We start from the raw sequence: 14,141 nt of genomic DNA, 5'->3' as shown, positions 1-14,141 counted from the left end.
TGAGGCAATGCTAACAGACTGTTGTGACTACTGCCATTTAGCACGGGCAGCATTTTAAGATTAGGCATTGGAAGTACAAACCAGCTCATCAGTTCACTTGAAGAGAGACAGAAATAAACATCAAATAAGCTGAGCTATGGGAGAACTGCACGAGGAAGCAGGTGACTGGGGTGATGATACTCAGCAGCAGTGCCCTATCGCTCGGTCGGACGGTGTCAAAGCTGAGGCTCTCGTATGCACTGTAACATCACCGGCAACATCACCCACCTCCCTCAAATATCATAACCACAAAGTCCATTTCAAAGAACAATCAATTACAAAGAATATAGAATAACTTTTTCAAAAGAGGGGAATAGGTGAATGAACTCTGGCTAATAAGGTCAATAAAACCAAAGTTCAAGATTTGGATTGTTAATACAATCTTGAAAGGACAACATTAAAGAATATCTAAAACTTAAAAATTCCTGACAAGTATTTTAAAAAGAAACGGATTCCGAGTAATTTTGACCTACCTTCTGTGGACAGCCACGAAGAATAGTAACGACTTAACCAGCATTATTTTTACTAATACCCTCACCACTATCTTTAGAGCATGTCATGATCAGCTATTGGTCAGTTTTTAAAAGTCATTTCCACAATCCAAGTGTGTTGACTAGTTTTACATGTGAAAAATTATTAGCTGTGAAATTGTTGGGAATTCTGATCTAATTATGATTTCAACCTCATTCAATTAACCAAAAAGATATCTGCCACATGCGTTTAAAACCTGTACTACATTGAATGCTTGCCAGTTTACCCTCTGCCTTCTCTCACACCCATCCCTCAATTCCCCACAACAGACATTATTCCTACCTTATATAAATAGTTCTAAATTTCAAAACTTTTTTTTTTTTTTTAAGATTCTCTGACTAAGAGCTGACACAGACTTTCAAAATCTTCTAGACTAAAGGCTACACTAATTGCTGGTTTGCCAGCTCCGTATTTCATCTCCCCCAGGAATTCCCAGAGGCAGCAGTGCCACCTCCTGGTAGGGACGGCACAACTTGGTTTCTGGAAGCCCTTGGGTGACAGGAGCCAAGGACCTGAAAGAATGGCAGCCTAGATTGGTGTCTTTGTGAGCCTTTCTTTTCTAGAGTTCATTACAAGCATAACTGATGCTTATAACCTGAGCCACAGAACCTCCGCAGGAGACTCATTCGTGAAAGGCAGGTCTTCTGGAAGCCATCGAAAGTCCAGCCGGGCTAGCCAATAAATGAGGCAGCTCTGCCTGGAAATGCCTCTTCAAGGCAGAGCCTCACTGAATTAAACATTTCCTGGCTCTCCTTGAACCCCAGTGCTCTCTATCAGATGATCTCACCCATGGCCCCACCTGTGGCAGTGTTATTCAGCTCTGTCTCACAGCATGTGTCCCAGGGAAGGCGCTCAGACGCTTCTCAACGTGAAGGCTCTTAGATTCACACAATGTGACACAGATCCTGCTCAAAGGACACTACTGCTTAGGCATGCAGGTCGGGCCCTAATCCCTCTCATTCACTCTCCACCCTCCCCATCCCTGACCCAGGGGACAGAAACGACGGAGAGGAAATGATTTTGTTGTTGCTTTGAAAGCAACACTAGTGGGCTTTTATTGAATCAGAGAATAAAACCTTGTCCTGTAGGTCACCGGGGTACGTTGCTTCCTTCAGAATGAACTAAGCCTGCCAATCTCCCTGTTTTCTCCTGGGTAACCTAATAAGTGTTCCTCAACCTTTTCAAAACCCCTGCCTCCCTTCCACAGGCTAAACATAAACACTGCATGCCCTCTGTGTAGTTTATATGAACAAAGATGACATTTGAGAAAAACGTGGAAGCATGCCTTTCAAACTATATCACCTATCCCACATTCAGAATTCTTTCCTCCCCACCCCCATCACATACCAGCTAAAAAACAAATCACTGACAAATTTTTAAAGCATTCCCACTACTTTGCTTTATGCTCCAATCTATCAATATATACTTCACTAGGGTTATTTGTTATATTCCCGACAAGCTTTGCAGCAACTTCTCCTACTTTCATTCACCTCAGAAAATCACCAAAAGTTGATTTGCTGTAGCTGATAAACGCTAGATCTAATCTCCCCCCCCCCCCACCCCCTGGCTCCCCTAACAAATTTAAGTATTCCCTCTTCAATTCATGTTAACTTGCCAAGTAAATTAATTTCTCAGCATGTGTAGACATTTCACCGGCGTGAGTGTCTTAGATGTATGAAAAATCGCACTGTTTCCTAAAAACACAAAACTTTGTACAGGGAAGGTAAAAGTAAGTAATAAAAGGGTTTTGAAACAGTATTGGGATGTCTTGGAGAAATCAGGTAAAAAGATTCTTAAAGGGAATGAACTTTTTTATATTCCACTGTCAGAGGCACAGCATGCCCTTGCTACTGCAGATCTGGGGGGAAAGAGGAGAGTGAGGCAAGGGGATGCCTTGCACACACCCTCCCTTTTTAAAGTATGACTTTTAAAAAGACATCCCCACACCCAAATGGCCTTCTTTAAACACACGCTTTTCAAAGAATTAAGGAGGTCTGAATACGTGTAATTTGGACTCTGCCTTCCCTTCTCCCTACAGGCCATTAACACGGAAAATAATTACTCGCTTGGACAGCCCCAGAAAAACCTCAGTTTACAGAGGTTACCACCCCTTCCCCGCACTCACCCCGCCCCCCTCCCCGCAAGCCCCTGTCTTCTTGAAGAATCTCCATGTGACGGGCTGGTCTGCAGTTCACTGCAGGCATTTCCCTCCATACAATTTCCCAATCATCAGTGTCACTGTAATTCCTTTTTGTAGCCTCTCGTATACACTTGCTCTATCAGTAGTACCCAACTGCTTAAATTTTTTTTCTTTTTTCCTGCTCTTAGCGAATATCGGGGTTCCTCCGGCAGGTTTAAAGCCTTCGGTTTCCGTGCAACTCCGGGGTGGGAGCTCGCGTGCAGGTCCAGAGAAGCCTTAGGAGGGGCAGCCCGGGCTCGGTGCAGCGGTCCTGCCCCCAGTTCGCCCGCACAGCTGCGTTAAGAATTCGGCTTCGCTCGCCGCGGGATTAGTTCGAGTCCCGCGGCTTGGCCAAAGTGACACTACGTGTGTGTTTTTTTCTCCGCTCTCACATGTGGCAGGTCCTACAGCAGGAAAGCCATCTGCTCCCGGCCCCATCCCTGGTCCCGCGGCCGGGACGCTCCCGCCCCAGCACCCTCACCTTTTACCTGGGGAGGGAGCCCATACAGCATCCCTCCGGGCGGGGAACAAAGGCGGAGGAGAGACTGCTAGGTGGGCAGCTACCCACGGCGGACCAGTCCCCGCGGAGAGCAGAATGGGGAGGTGCAGTAGAGGGCAGGGAAAGGGAAACCGAGGCACCGAGGGGGGTGGCTGAGCCGGGGTCTGCATCTTCCCCTAGCGGGGCTCCTCGGACGGGCGGACGCCAGATCTCCCCCCCACCAGCCCAGCCCTACCCGTCCCGCTCGCCAGCATCCGGCCTCGGACAGGCTGGGGACCGCCCCGCGGCGGCGCTCACCTCGGGACCAGCGCTCCAGCTCCTCCGACGGCTCTGGAGAAAGCCCGCCGCACGCGCACGCGCACTCGCGTTCTCGCGCCCTCACGCCCCCACGCGCGCCCTCGGAGACCAGCCCTGTCCGTCAGCGTCTGCAAGAGCCAATCGGGTAGCGCGGGAGGCCCGGCGCCGGTCACGTGGTCGGTGCAGCCAATCAGCAAATGTCCTCGGCAGCAGCCTCTCCGATGTCCCTGGAGGTTGGGTTGCTACCCAGTGGAGCCGGTGCGAGGCAGGCACAAAGGGTTGAGTCTCTGTTTGGGGGGGCTGGGTGGCGCTGGATAGATCAATTACTAGATCAACTGATATGTCCAATTCTAAATGTGAATGGGACTTACCTGGATATCTTGTTCAAAGGAGGATTCTGATCCAGTAAGTCTGGGATGGGACTTTCTAATAGTTAGATGATGCTCCTGGTCTGAGGACCACCTTTTGAACGGCAAGATTTTAAGGGCATCTGCCAGAAAATGATGGTTATAGCCCCTGCTCCCTGTTAACTCTAAGTTTCCAGATTTTTTTCCCTTCCTTGTGTGATGGATTGCATTCCAGTGACTGACTAAACATGGGGGGCTTTGGTGACGGTCACAGTTTGGGCATCAGCTGTGGGAAGGTGTGTTTAATTTCCACATCTACCCACCTTTAGTCTATGGGGCTTGGAGTGTGGAAACTAGAAGTGGGGACTGCATGCTCCTCCTAGAGAACACTAGGTCACCCGAAAGCAGCGGTTCTCAACCTGTGGGTCGCGACCCCTTTGGGGGTCGAACGACCCTTTCACAGGGGTCACCTAAGACCATCGGAAAACACATATATAATTACATATTGTTTTTGTGATTAATCACTATGCTTTCATTATGTTCAATTTGTAACAATGAAATTGGGGGTCACCACAACATGAGGAACTGTATTAAAGGGTCGCGGCATTAGCAAGGTTGAGAACCACTGCCTAAAGCAGTGATGGCGAACCTTTTGAGCTCACGTGTCAGCATTTTGAAAAACCCTAACTTAACTCTGGTGCCGTGTCACATATAGAAATTTTTTGATATTTGCAACCATAGTAAAACACAGACTTATATTTTTGATATTTATTTTATATATTTAAATGCCATTTAACAAAGAAAAATCAACCAAAAAAATGAGTTTGTGTGTCACCTCTGACACACGTGTCATAGGTTCGCCATCACTGGCCTAAAGCTTGGAGAACGTGCATCTGAGTGCCACTGTGCTATCTATACTCTTGGCCAGAGAGAAGCAACAGAAGGGGTTTCTGGAAACTTACAATCTGTTGTAGACCTACACAGGCAAACTCAGAAAGAAGCATATAGGAAGCACATGCAAAAAGCTAAGGCTCTCAGCATCTAGGAAGATTCGGGCATAAGCCAGAGAAGTTGTAAATTAATCTATTTTAGGGATCTTAAGACTTGCCCAGATATCCTCTTGTTAGCAATTCCAGAGTCTGGAAGTCAGGAAGCCCAGTGTCTGCCATCTCTCACACTTGACCTAAACTAACTATTTCAGACTGGCCAGCTAGAAACTTTGTTGTCCAGCATAGTCAAGCTCTTTATTGCCCCCAGTAGTGTGACACAGTGGCTCAAAGGTCTAAGTGCTAAATTCTCCAAAACCTCTTCAGACCAGGTGGTATGACACTGCTTCTAGCAGTTTTCTCATACTATTTATAAAGGTGATCAAACTGCCACTTAGAGAAAACTTCCCCCTTTCAGTGTGTCTTGGGCCTCTCTGCCTTACCAGCCCCGGAAGTAAAGCCCACTTAGCAATGGAGGCATTGTTCATCACATCTCTTTCAGAGGTGGCAAAGCACAAAAATCAGAGCTTCGGGGAACGCCTTGAATGTGGCATCACAATGGTTCTGGCTATAATAGGAGTAAAGAAATTTCTAGCCCTGGCCTGCGTGCCTCAGTGGTTGAAGCATCGGCCCGCATGCACCAAAGGGTTGTGGGTTCAATTCCCGGTCAAAAACCTGTACCTGGGTTGCAAGTTGGATCCTCAGCCCCAGTCCTTGCACGTGGGGAGTGGGAGGGACAGCTGATCAATGTGTCTCTCTCACATGGCTTTCTCTCTCTCTGTCTGCCCCTCCCTCCCTTTCCCTCTAAAAACCAATAGGGAAAAAATTCTTGGGTGAGGATTAACAAAGCAACAACAACAAAAAAAAACATCTTGTCAAGAAAAATACGTTTGAAAGTCTCAAAGAAAGCTTCTTTTGCTGTCATTAAACCAATGGTTCTCCAGCTTGACTGCATAGTCAAGCTTTTAAGGAAAGAGATTTTGGGGCCCTGTGTCTGGAGATTCCGACTGGGGTGAACAACTATCAGTTTAAAACGTTCCACAGGTGATTTGTAGACAGCCATGCTTGAGAACACCTGCATAAGCTGCTAAATACATGGACTCACTCTTTAACAAGGGAAAATCACTTCCACAACACAAATCACTAATGCCGTGAAGACTCTGGAAACGGAGGAAAGTGTCCACATAATTTGTGAGAATAGATTATTTTAAAGACTAAAAAATAATGGATGGGTAATAAATACTCCAAAGACTATTCACTGGAACAAATTGAAAAGCCAGGTTTAATTCTAGTTGATTAAATAATATTACAAAAAGAACCTATTAACTTTTGTTAACTTTACCAAACTGATCGACTCTCTGGTTATATCATCCCTTGTTTTAAAACCTTCCTTAACTAAAAGCCAATTTCTATTTGAGATTGTGGAGTTATTCTCTACTTCCCAAACTGTGTAACAGAATCACCTGGAGTACTTGTTAAAATGCAAATTCCCAGCTGCCCTCTTCTCCTCACCCCTCCCAAATCTCCTCTAACCTCTCCTGCAAAAAGTTCAAAGCCAGTACTGGTTAAAGTTGAGTCCACATTGTACCTCATGATACAGAACATCTGGATACTATAGGCAAAATTTCAAGTAAAATAGCTATGCTATTAGTTCAATTTGCTATGCTAGCTAAATAAAAGGAGTCTATTTGAAAGAATTTGAAGAAAGTCTTTATTGGGGTTCTACCATATTTTGTTACTTTGTTAAATAAAGTGATCAGTGCCTGGATCTTGGAAAGCTGTTTTTGCTCAGAATTTTTCTATTTAGTGATATTTGCTGTAGAGGAGTATGGCCTAGTTTTTAACTGAATTAGTGAGGTCCCCTCAGAACTCTCTGCCAACAATAGCCATCTTTCTAGGAAGTAACTTTATGTGCCACATCCAAAATATGGAAGCCCCATGTGTGAGCCTGAAAACTAGCTTTCCTCGGGCTCAAAAACTAGCATTTAAATGGGGGATACATTTTTCTCACCCTGTAAACTTATAGCTTTATCTACTGGGTAAAATAAGTACCAGGAACAATTAACATTTAAAAAATATGTTTCATTGATTTTAGAGAGAAACATTAATGTGAGAGAGAAACATCAATCAGTTGTCTCTGGTACACAGCTGGACATGTACCCTGACGGGGAATCGAACCGGTGACCTTCTGGTGCATGGATGACACTCAACCAACTTAGCCACACCAGCCAAGGCAAGCAATTTAAATTTTCAATGAGGAAAAAAAAAAGCATTTATGTTTCTCTTTGTAAGTGTCATCATTACAAAAAGAGGCAACAGGAAACAAAGAGATTTTTGCTTGAGGAATTTGAAAAAGAACATCCAGGCCATCATTTTGTTTCTTAGCCTGCTTGCCTCATATATAACCTGGCTATCCTATCTCAGGAAATGGATATGTTAATGTCTGATAAAAATCATGACTGAGCTTAAGCAGTACTCCCCTCCCCCATTACTCCCTAGAAATTGCTTGACAAAATTAGGTATATTTGAAAAGAAAAGAGAGAGAAGATATAAACTGCTGAGTCTCCAGAAATTCACCCATTGCTCCATTACAATCAGAACCCCCAGAGACTGCTTTATAATTGCTAATTATGTTTTTATCACTCTAGCAATAAATAGCTTCCCTAAATTTAATTTATTTCATTCATAAAGACTCACAGATTATCCAAGATTCTAGTCTTCATCTGACGTATAAATCCAGCCAGGATAACATTTTAAATCTATGTATCTGTTTTTTTGTTGTTGTTGTTGTTTTGTTTTTAAATATATTTTATTGATTTTCTACAGAGAGGAAGGAAGAGGAATAGAGAGTTAGAAACATCAATGAGTGAGAACCATCGATCAGCTGCCTCCTGCACACCCCCTGGGTATGGGCCCACAACCAAGGTACATGCCCATGACCGGAATCAAACCTGGGACCCTTCAGTCCACAGGCCGACACTCTACCCACTGAGCCAAACCGGTTAGGGCTATGTATCTGTGTTTTAATAACTAGTACCTTCTTTTCCATTTAGTATATCTGTGTACAGATTTATCCCAACACATTGGACATTTTAAAGATATGTTTTTAATCCTTAGCTAATATGCTAAGTGTCCCTCCACCTGTCCGACCGGTCACTATGACATGCACTGACCACCAGGGGGCAGACACTCAATGCAGGAGCTACTGTGATGTGCACTGGCCATTTACAGAGAAACGGCAGTATGGACCTGGTACTGAAAAAGTAACACTCAGCTTCCCCCAAGTGGGACACAGGCCCCACCACCACCCTGAAGCAACAGCCCACCAAATTGCAGCCGAGACCCCGATGGTGCAAAATGCAGCCCACAGCCGAGCCCAGACCTGAAATGGTGGCTGTGGGCACCGGGTGATGACGTCACCTAGCAACGCTTGGCTTTCTCTCCCTAGTGACTAGCCTCCTTGGAGTTTCTTCAGCCCAGAAACATGACTTGCTTTATAGCCAGGTGGAAACATTCACACTTTAACCAAATATCTGTAAAGCATTTTCCCGTGCCTTATCTCATTTGATCCTCACAGAAATCCTGGAGTAGATAGATAGAAGAATAGGTAGATAGGAGACTCAGTGCAATCCAATTTTCTTTTCATTAGCCGGAAAATGGAGATTTAGAAAGCTTAGAAACTTGACCCGACTGAAAAGAAGTAAAAAATGGTGGACCTTGAAAATTCTCACTGTGCAGAATATAGTCAAACACTGCTTCAGTTAAATATTTTACCCTTTGTTTTCCCTGCATGATCTACAATACTAATCTGCTACATGTTGATATTTACTGCTGTGTTGCTGACAATTACCTGAAAGAGAAGTTCAGGTGCTTCACTGGGCTGGAAAAAGTTTAGCTAAATCAGAAAGCAGGTCTAATTAAGCAAGTTTATTCTATATATAAAAGGCTAAGTTGACTCAGGCATGCGCGATACATATAAAGCTCTCACTGGCGCCAATCTCACACATGTGCTTCGATCTGTCATTGTCGATCATGAATTTGGTTGACACTTCTATTATAGAGAAAGGGTGAATAGCGATATTAAAATATTTCTTCTAATTAATTCCCTTTCAATGTGCACAAATCCATGCACTGGGCCACTAGTATTGTCTATAAAGAACATATTCTTTTATATTTTATAATATATTTCAGACTTTAAATATGTGAATATAACAATATTATATGCCCCTCTAAACCTCCCCTGACTTGAGAAATAAAACATTATTAATACAGTCAAAGCCTCTATGTACCCCTTCAACAATTTGATATTTTTAGATGCAGATATCACACTTAACGAGCTTAGCCACAAAGGAGAGAGAATAGTTTAGGGAAGGGAACACCATAGTCACTAGTGGTCGGCAAACTGCAGCTTGCGAACCACATGCAGCTTTTTGTCCCTTTGAGTGTGGCTCTTCTTAAGCCTTAGGAGTACCCTAATTAAGTTAATAACAATGTACCTACCTACATATTTTAAGTTTAAAAAATTTGGCTCTCAAAAGAAATTTCAATCGTTGTCCTGTTGCTATTTGGCTCTGTTGACTAATGAGTTTGCCGACCACTGCCATAGTGTATGCATATAATAGAAAACATAAATGTAAGTGAGCATAAATTACTAAATAAAATGTTTGGAAGTTCTAAACTGATATAGAAAAAGATAATAGAACTGGGAATTCCATGTGGCCCAACTCTGGTGCAGGTAACTTTTAGAAGACAACACAAGTAGTTTGGAACAGAGAAAAGGTGAGGAATGAGGCCTCATTCATTCAGTAAAAACACTACAGGAGTCCTGTCTTTTAGCTCATTTTAAGTTGAGCAAGCCATCAATTCTAAGTAAAAAGTGTTACATTACAAGAGGGGCCCACACCACCATAAGAAAGCACAAAGAAACATCTCTGGCATGTCTCACCATGTCATTGTCATCTCTACCCCTTATGAACCACTTCTCTGATCTTATCCCCAGCTCTCTGTCCCTGGATAACTCAGCTCCAGACACGCTGGCCTTCTTAACTGTTCCTCAGATATACCAAGCCCACTCTTGTCTCTGGCTGACATACTCTGCCCCACCTCCAAACCCCACCACTACCTTGCATCTGCAGGGCCCTCCCTTACCTGTCAAAGAGAACTTCCCAGGTCAAATGGTCCAAAGTTGCACTCCCTCCTATAAGGTTCCTCTCTAACCCAGACTTTTCAACCTGGGTCCATGAGAGTATTAAGCCCTACTACAGAAAATGATATCCATGACTGTTTTCTTCCATCTCTCAAGGATGGCACACAGCTGATATCATTCTAGCTGCACCGGAGAGAAGTTAATTCATTGTATAAAAAGAGTGCAGTAGGGCATTGGAGTGTAATTCTCTGGTAGAACTGGTAAAGAAGGGCTGCTCTATCACCCTACATGATTTTTCCTTAGCTCTTATCAAATTAAGACAAATTATTTCTTTGTTGTCTCCCCACCCCTCACTAGAATATAACTCCATGAACGTTGATTCTAGTTCATGCTTACCCCCAGTGTGTGGAACTGGTACATAAAAAAGTATTTGTTGGATAAACTTCACAGAATAGGTCTGTGTGATGGCTTCTTACTTAAAAACTTTTCAATTGTAAAAATAATTCATGTTAAAACTTCTCCATATAGAAACATGTATATTATAAATATTCCCAAGTGAAATGATGAGGCAGAAAATGCTAAATGTTAAATGGAAAGCTGACAATACTTGTCCACACAATAATAATGATCAAAACACAAGGTAAGCAACTGCTCAGTCAGGATGAGAGCTATGGGGGGCGGGGGGGATTGGGCTAGATGTTAATAAATTGAGGATGGCTTTCTAAATCCCACACAGAAGGGCAATAGAGAGAACTTTCATCCTAAACAGGTTCAGAAATGGACCCAAGAGATTGCTGAGGGTGAGCCACTAAGTAAAAATTAATAACATAATTAAATTCTACATCCTGGTGGGAGAGGGGAAAACCAAGAAACCCATCCCATACACATTAGATTTTTAAAAAGGGAAATATGATAACTACAGGCCCCATTTAGGAGACAATTGAAAGGAAGGACTTAAAAATTCAATAACCCATTAAAAAAAAAGCCTATGTACACCATTTTGCTGTTGTTGGCTTTCCATTAAAAAACATATACCAAGGAATGAAAATAACAAGCATTGGAAATAGGAGCTAGAAAGAGAATGCTAGAACCATGTAAACTATCAGAGAAAAAAAGAGGGCATTTCCCCCAAAATTGGTAAGGGAGTTCACATGAAGAAAATTAAGAAACCTGATTAATTATAAATGAGGAGAATAATAACTACAACAAAGACACTTTGAAGAGCATATTGCCAGTGTCTCTGAAACCAATGGAAGGAGATTATTTTAACATGTCAAAGGGAGAAAGTCACTCAAAGAATAAGTGGAATCCTTTGATCTTGGTAGGATAAAGGATTTGCTCAGGAATGGAAAGGGGATTATTTCACAGGCTGAATTATTTGCCAAAAATTAAGGTACTGTAAGAATAATAGAGACTTCCTTTCCTATGATATCCACAAAGATGGACTAGTTAGAATTACTTGATTGTCACAGTACAGGATACTTCGGAAAGATGAACAAAATCAATGTGGAGCCCTGGCTGGTGTCGCTAAATGGTTAGAGCATCAGCTTGTGCATCAAAGGGTCTCCAAGTTCAATTCCCAGTCAAGGGCACGACTTACCTGGGTTTCGGGTTCGCTCCCACCCCCTTCTGGCGTGTGTGGGAGGCAATCAATCATATGTCTCACACCTCTCTCTCTCTCTCTCTCTCTCTCTCCTCTCTTCCTTCCTCTCTCTCTCTGAAAAGGAATGGAAAAAAAATATCCTCGGGGGAGGATTAGAAAAAAATAATCAATGTGGCCCTAGCCCGTTTGGCTCAGTGGACTGAAAGGTCCCAGGTTCGATTCCTGTCAAGGGCATGCACCTTGGTTGCAGGCACATCCCCAGTAGGGTGTGCAGGAGGCAGCTGATCAATGTTTCTCTCTCATCGATGTTTTTAACTCTCTATTCCTCTCCCTTCCTCTCTGTAAAGAATAAATAAAATATATTAAAAAAATAATCAATGTGGAAAAACCATCAGGACTGAGAGATGGAGAATCTGCTGACTGAGATGGGTGACTTGTACTAGTATATACAATGTGCACCTGTCACTCTTTCATGTAAAGGGATTCAAAAGAGATCTGAAAAAAGATAATCCCAAAGATTATTTTTGTTTAAAGTCAACATTTTTTAACCTCTATTATAGGCTCCATGTCTTTGCCTGACTTAACTTACTGAAACGGCTATTGTACTAGAACTGATAAGAATTATATGTGTCCATATTCTTTCTATTGTTTCTTATCTCTCTTGACATTAATGACCACTTGTGGATGTATTGGCCAATTGAATTTAAAGTTACAGGCTTAAGACAAACTGAAAGCCTGGAAAATAATAAGCATCCAATAAATGCTACTTCCTTTAAAATTGATTTTTTTTCAGTAAATAAATAAAATTAAAAATTGAAATAAAATAAATCCCAGACTATCTGTTCCCTCTTTACTTTCTTTCTTTTATTTGTACTGGGTTCCCACTGGAATTCCACCAGCCATCTCCTGCTATATCAGCAATAGTCCTCTGACAAAAGTTCCTACTAACAAGGGACCCAAAAACATGGCCCTCATATAGTCCTACAGCTATTTATGCTGAAGAGCTCTTATAGCTATAATTGCTCCTGAGAGGATCTCGGAATAGTTAAAGCCACTAGGGAGAGTAGTCAATTCTTCTGTTTTCAAACGTTAAAAAAAAAAATTCATTTTCTCTTGTCTTGAGCCCTCTCCCCAATGCCACCATTGCCTGAGGTTTCAAATGGTGTCACAGAGCGCTCTGGACCCGGTCCTGTGCTTCTGCCAAGGATGTTGATTTCCATAATCCAAGATCTCTCCCTTCTGCCACAAGTCCTCATACACACATTTCCTATTAAAACCCCACATTGAGACTAATGCTTCCCACCTCAGAGAGACCATTAGACATGAGTTTCAGAGAAGTACTTCACTAGTTTCCTCCAGTTTACTCCTGCATGATGTCTCTGCTCTAAACATCACAGTGGCCATTACCAATGCTTCCATGTCCCACACCTGGGTTTAGCACCTCTCCTCTGAGCTCCCACCACCACCTTGCACAGCCTCTAACATGGCTTTTATCACACTGTATTACAATGGGTTGTTCAATGATTCATTACCCTCACTGGACTAAGTGCCATGAGGGGAAGAGCCATTTCTATGGTGTCCTTCATCAGACAAGAACAATGGTACCTAGAACAATACCTGGCGTAGAGTAGGTACTCAATGGCCATTTGTTAAATGAATGGAAGCTCTTATTCTCAGAATCCTCCCTCTGTGGGCATCTCTGCTGAGTCCACTCTGAACTGGAAAATTGTCACTACCCATTAGTAGGGTCTATCATTAATATTCCTTTATGTTTCTTTTCCTTTCTGGGCTCAGTGTTCTCTCTCTAATGTGTGCATGTATAAATATTTAAATTCCTCTCAGATTAAACTATTTTCTCCATTCTCACATTTCTCCCTTTCCCCTTGCTAATTTTAGTAAGATCATCAAACCTAGATAGTACTTCACATATGAACATTGACACCGTGTTCACGTTGCCCAAATCCTAACAAGCAAAAAAGTAGTGTTGATATTCGACTACTTTACAGTCCAGTTTTTCTAATTCTAAGAAGAAATAACCTTTCCTATGAATTTTCCTATCATTGTATCTCATTTGCTTACAAAACACTATGTTAATGGGTCTCAGGCTTGAATGTATCAGAAACACGTGGAGGACCTGTCAAAACAGAATTGTTGGGCCTTACCCCCGAAGTCTGATTCAGTAGGTCTGGGAGAGGGCTGAGCATGTACATTTTTAACAAGTTCTTAAGTGACACTGATGCTTTTGCCAAAGACCACACTTTAGAATCACTATACTGAGTCATTAAATGACAAACTCAAAAAATATATAAGAAAAAGTAATCAACAAACACTCAAAATCTATTGCTTTCTATGATGATTATGACCAAAGGAGTAACATTCCAGGATGTCAATCCAGTGTGGCACTATTGTGAAAATGATAAGCCATATATATAATTTCTTTTTAATAAAACTTTGTGTACCTCTAGTGACTGAAATTCAGGAAAGCTACCATGGCCCTGGAAACAGTACCAGGAA

At 42.5% G+C, this 14,141-nt stretch overlaps 1 protein-coding gene across 7 annotated transcripts in view; it reads right to left on the bottom strand.

Annotated features, from left to right (window-relative positions):
* Window positions 1–14,141, bottom strand: part of TMEM108 (transmembrane protein 108) — a 291,266-nt gene that overhangs the window by 243,219 nt on the left and 33,906 nt on the right. For 4 of the 7 annotated variants that reach the window (XM_070391152.1, XM_070391153.1, XM_070391147.1 and 1 more), the window contains exon 1: window positions 3,546–3,621. The exons of 1 other annotated variant lie outside the window; for it this stretch is intronic. The gene's annotated coding sequence lies outside the window, so the exon portion shown is untranslated. Of the gene's footprint in view, window positions 1–512; window positions 544–3,483; window positions 3,622–14,141 lie in introns of those variants that run through there. 2 more of the 7 variants (XM_070391149.1, XM_070391150.1) reach the window with 2 other exon arrangements.

This window comes from Myotis yumanensis, unplaced genomic scaffold (assembly GCF_028538775.1).
Source record: "Myotis yumanensis isolate MYYU_CA2020_CCGP unplaced genomic scaffold, mMyoYum1.0.hap1 SCAF_14, whole genome shotgun sequence".
Classification (NCBI taxonomy): domain Eukaryota; kingdom Metazoa; phylum Chordata; class Mammalia; order Chiroptera; family Vespertilionidae; genus Myotis; species Myotis yumanensis.
Note: the sequence above shows the minus strand (reverse complement) of the source record. Positions and strands in the feature narration are given on the sequence as shown.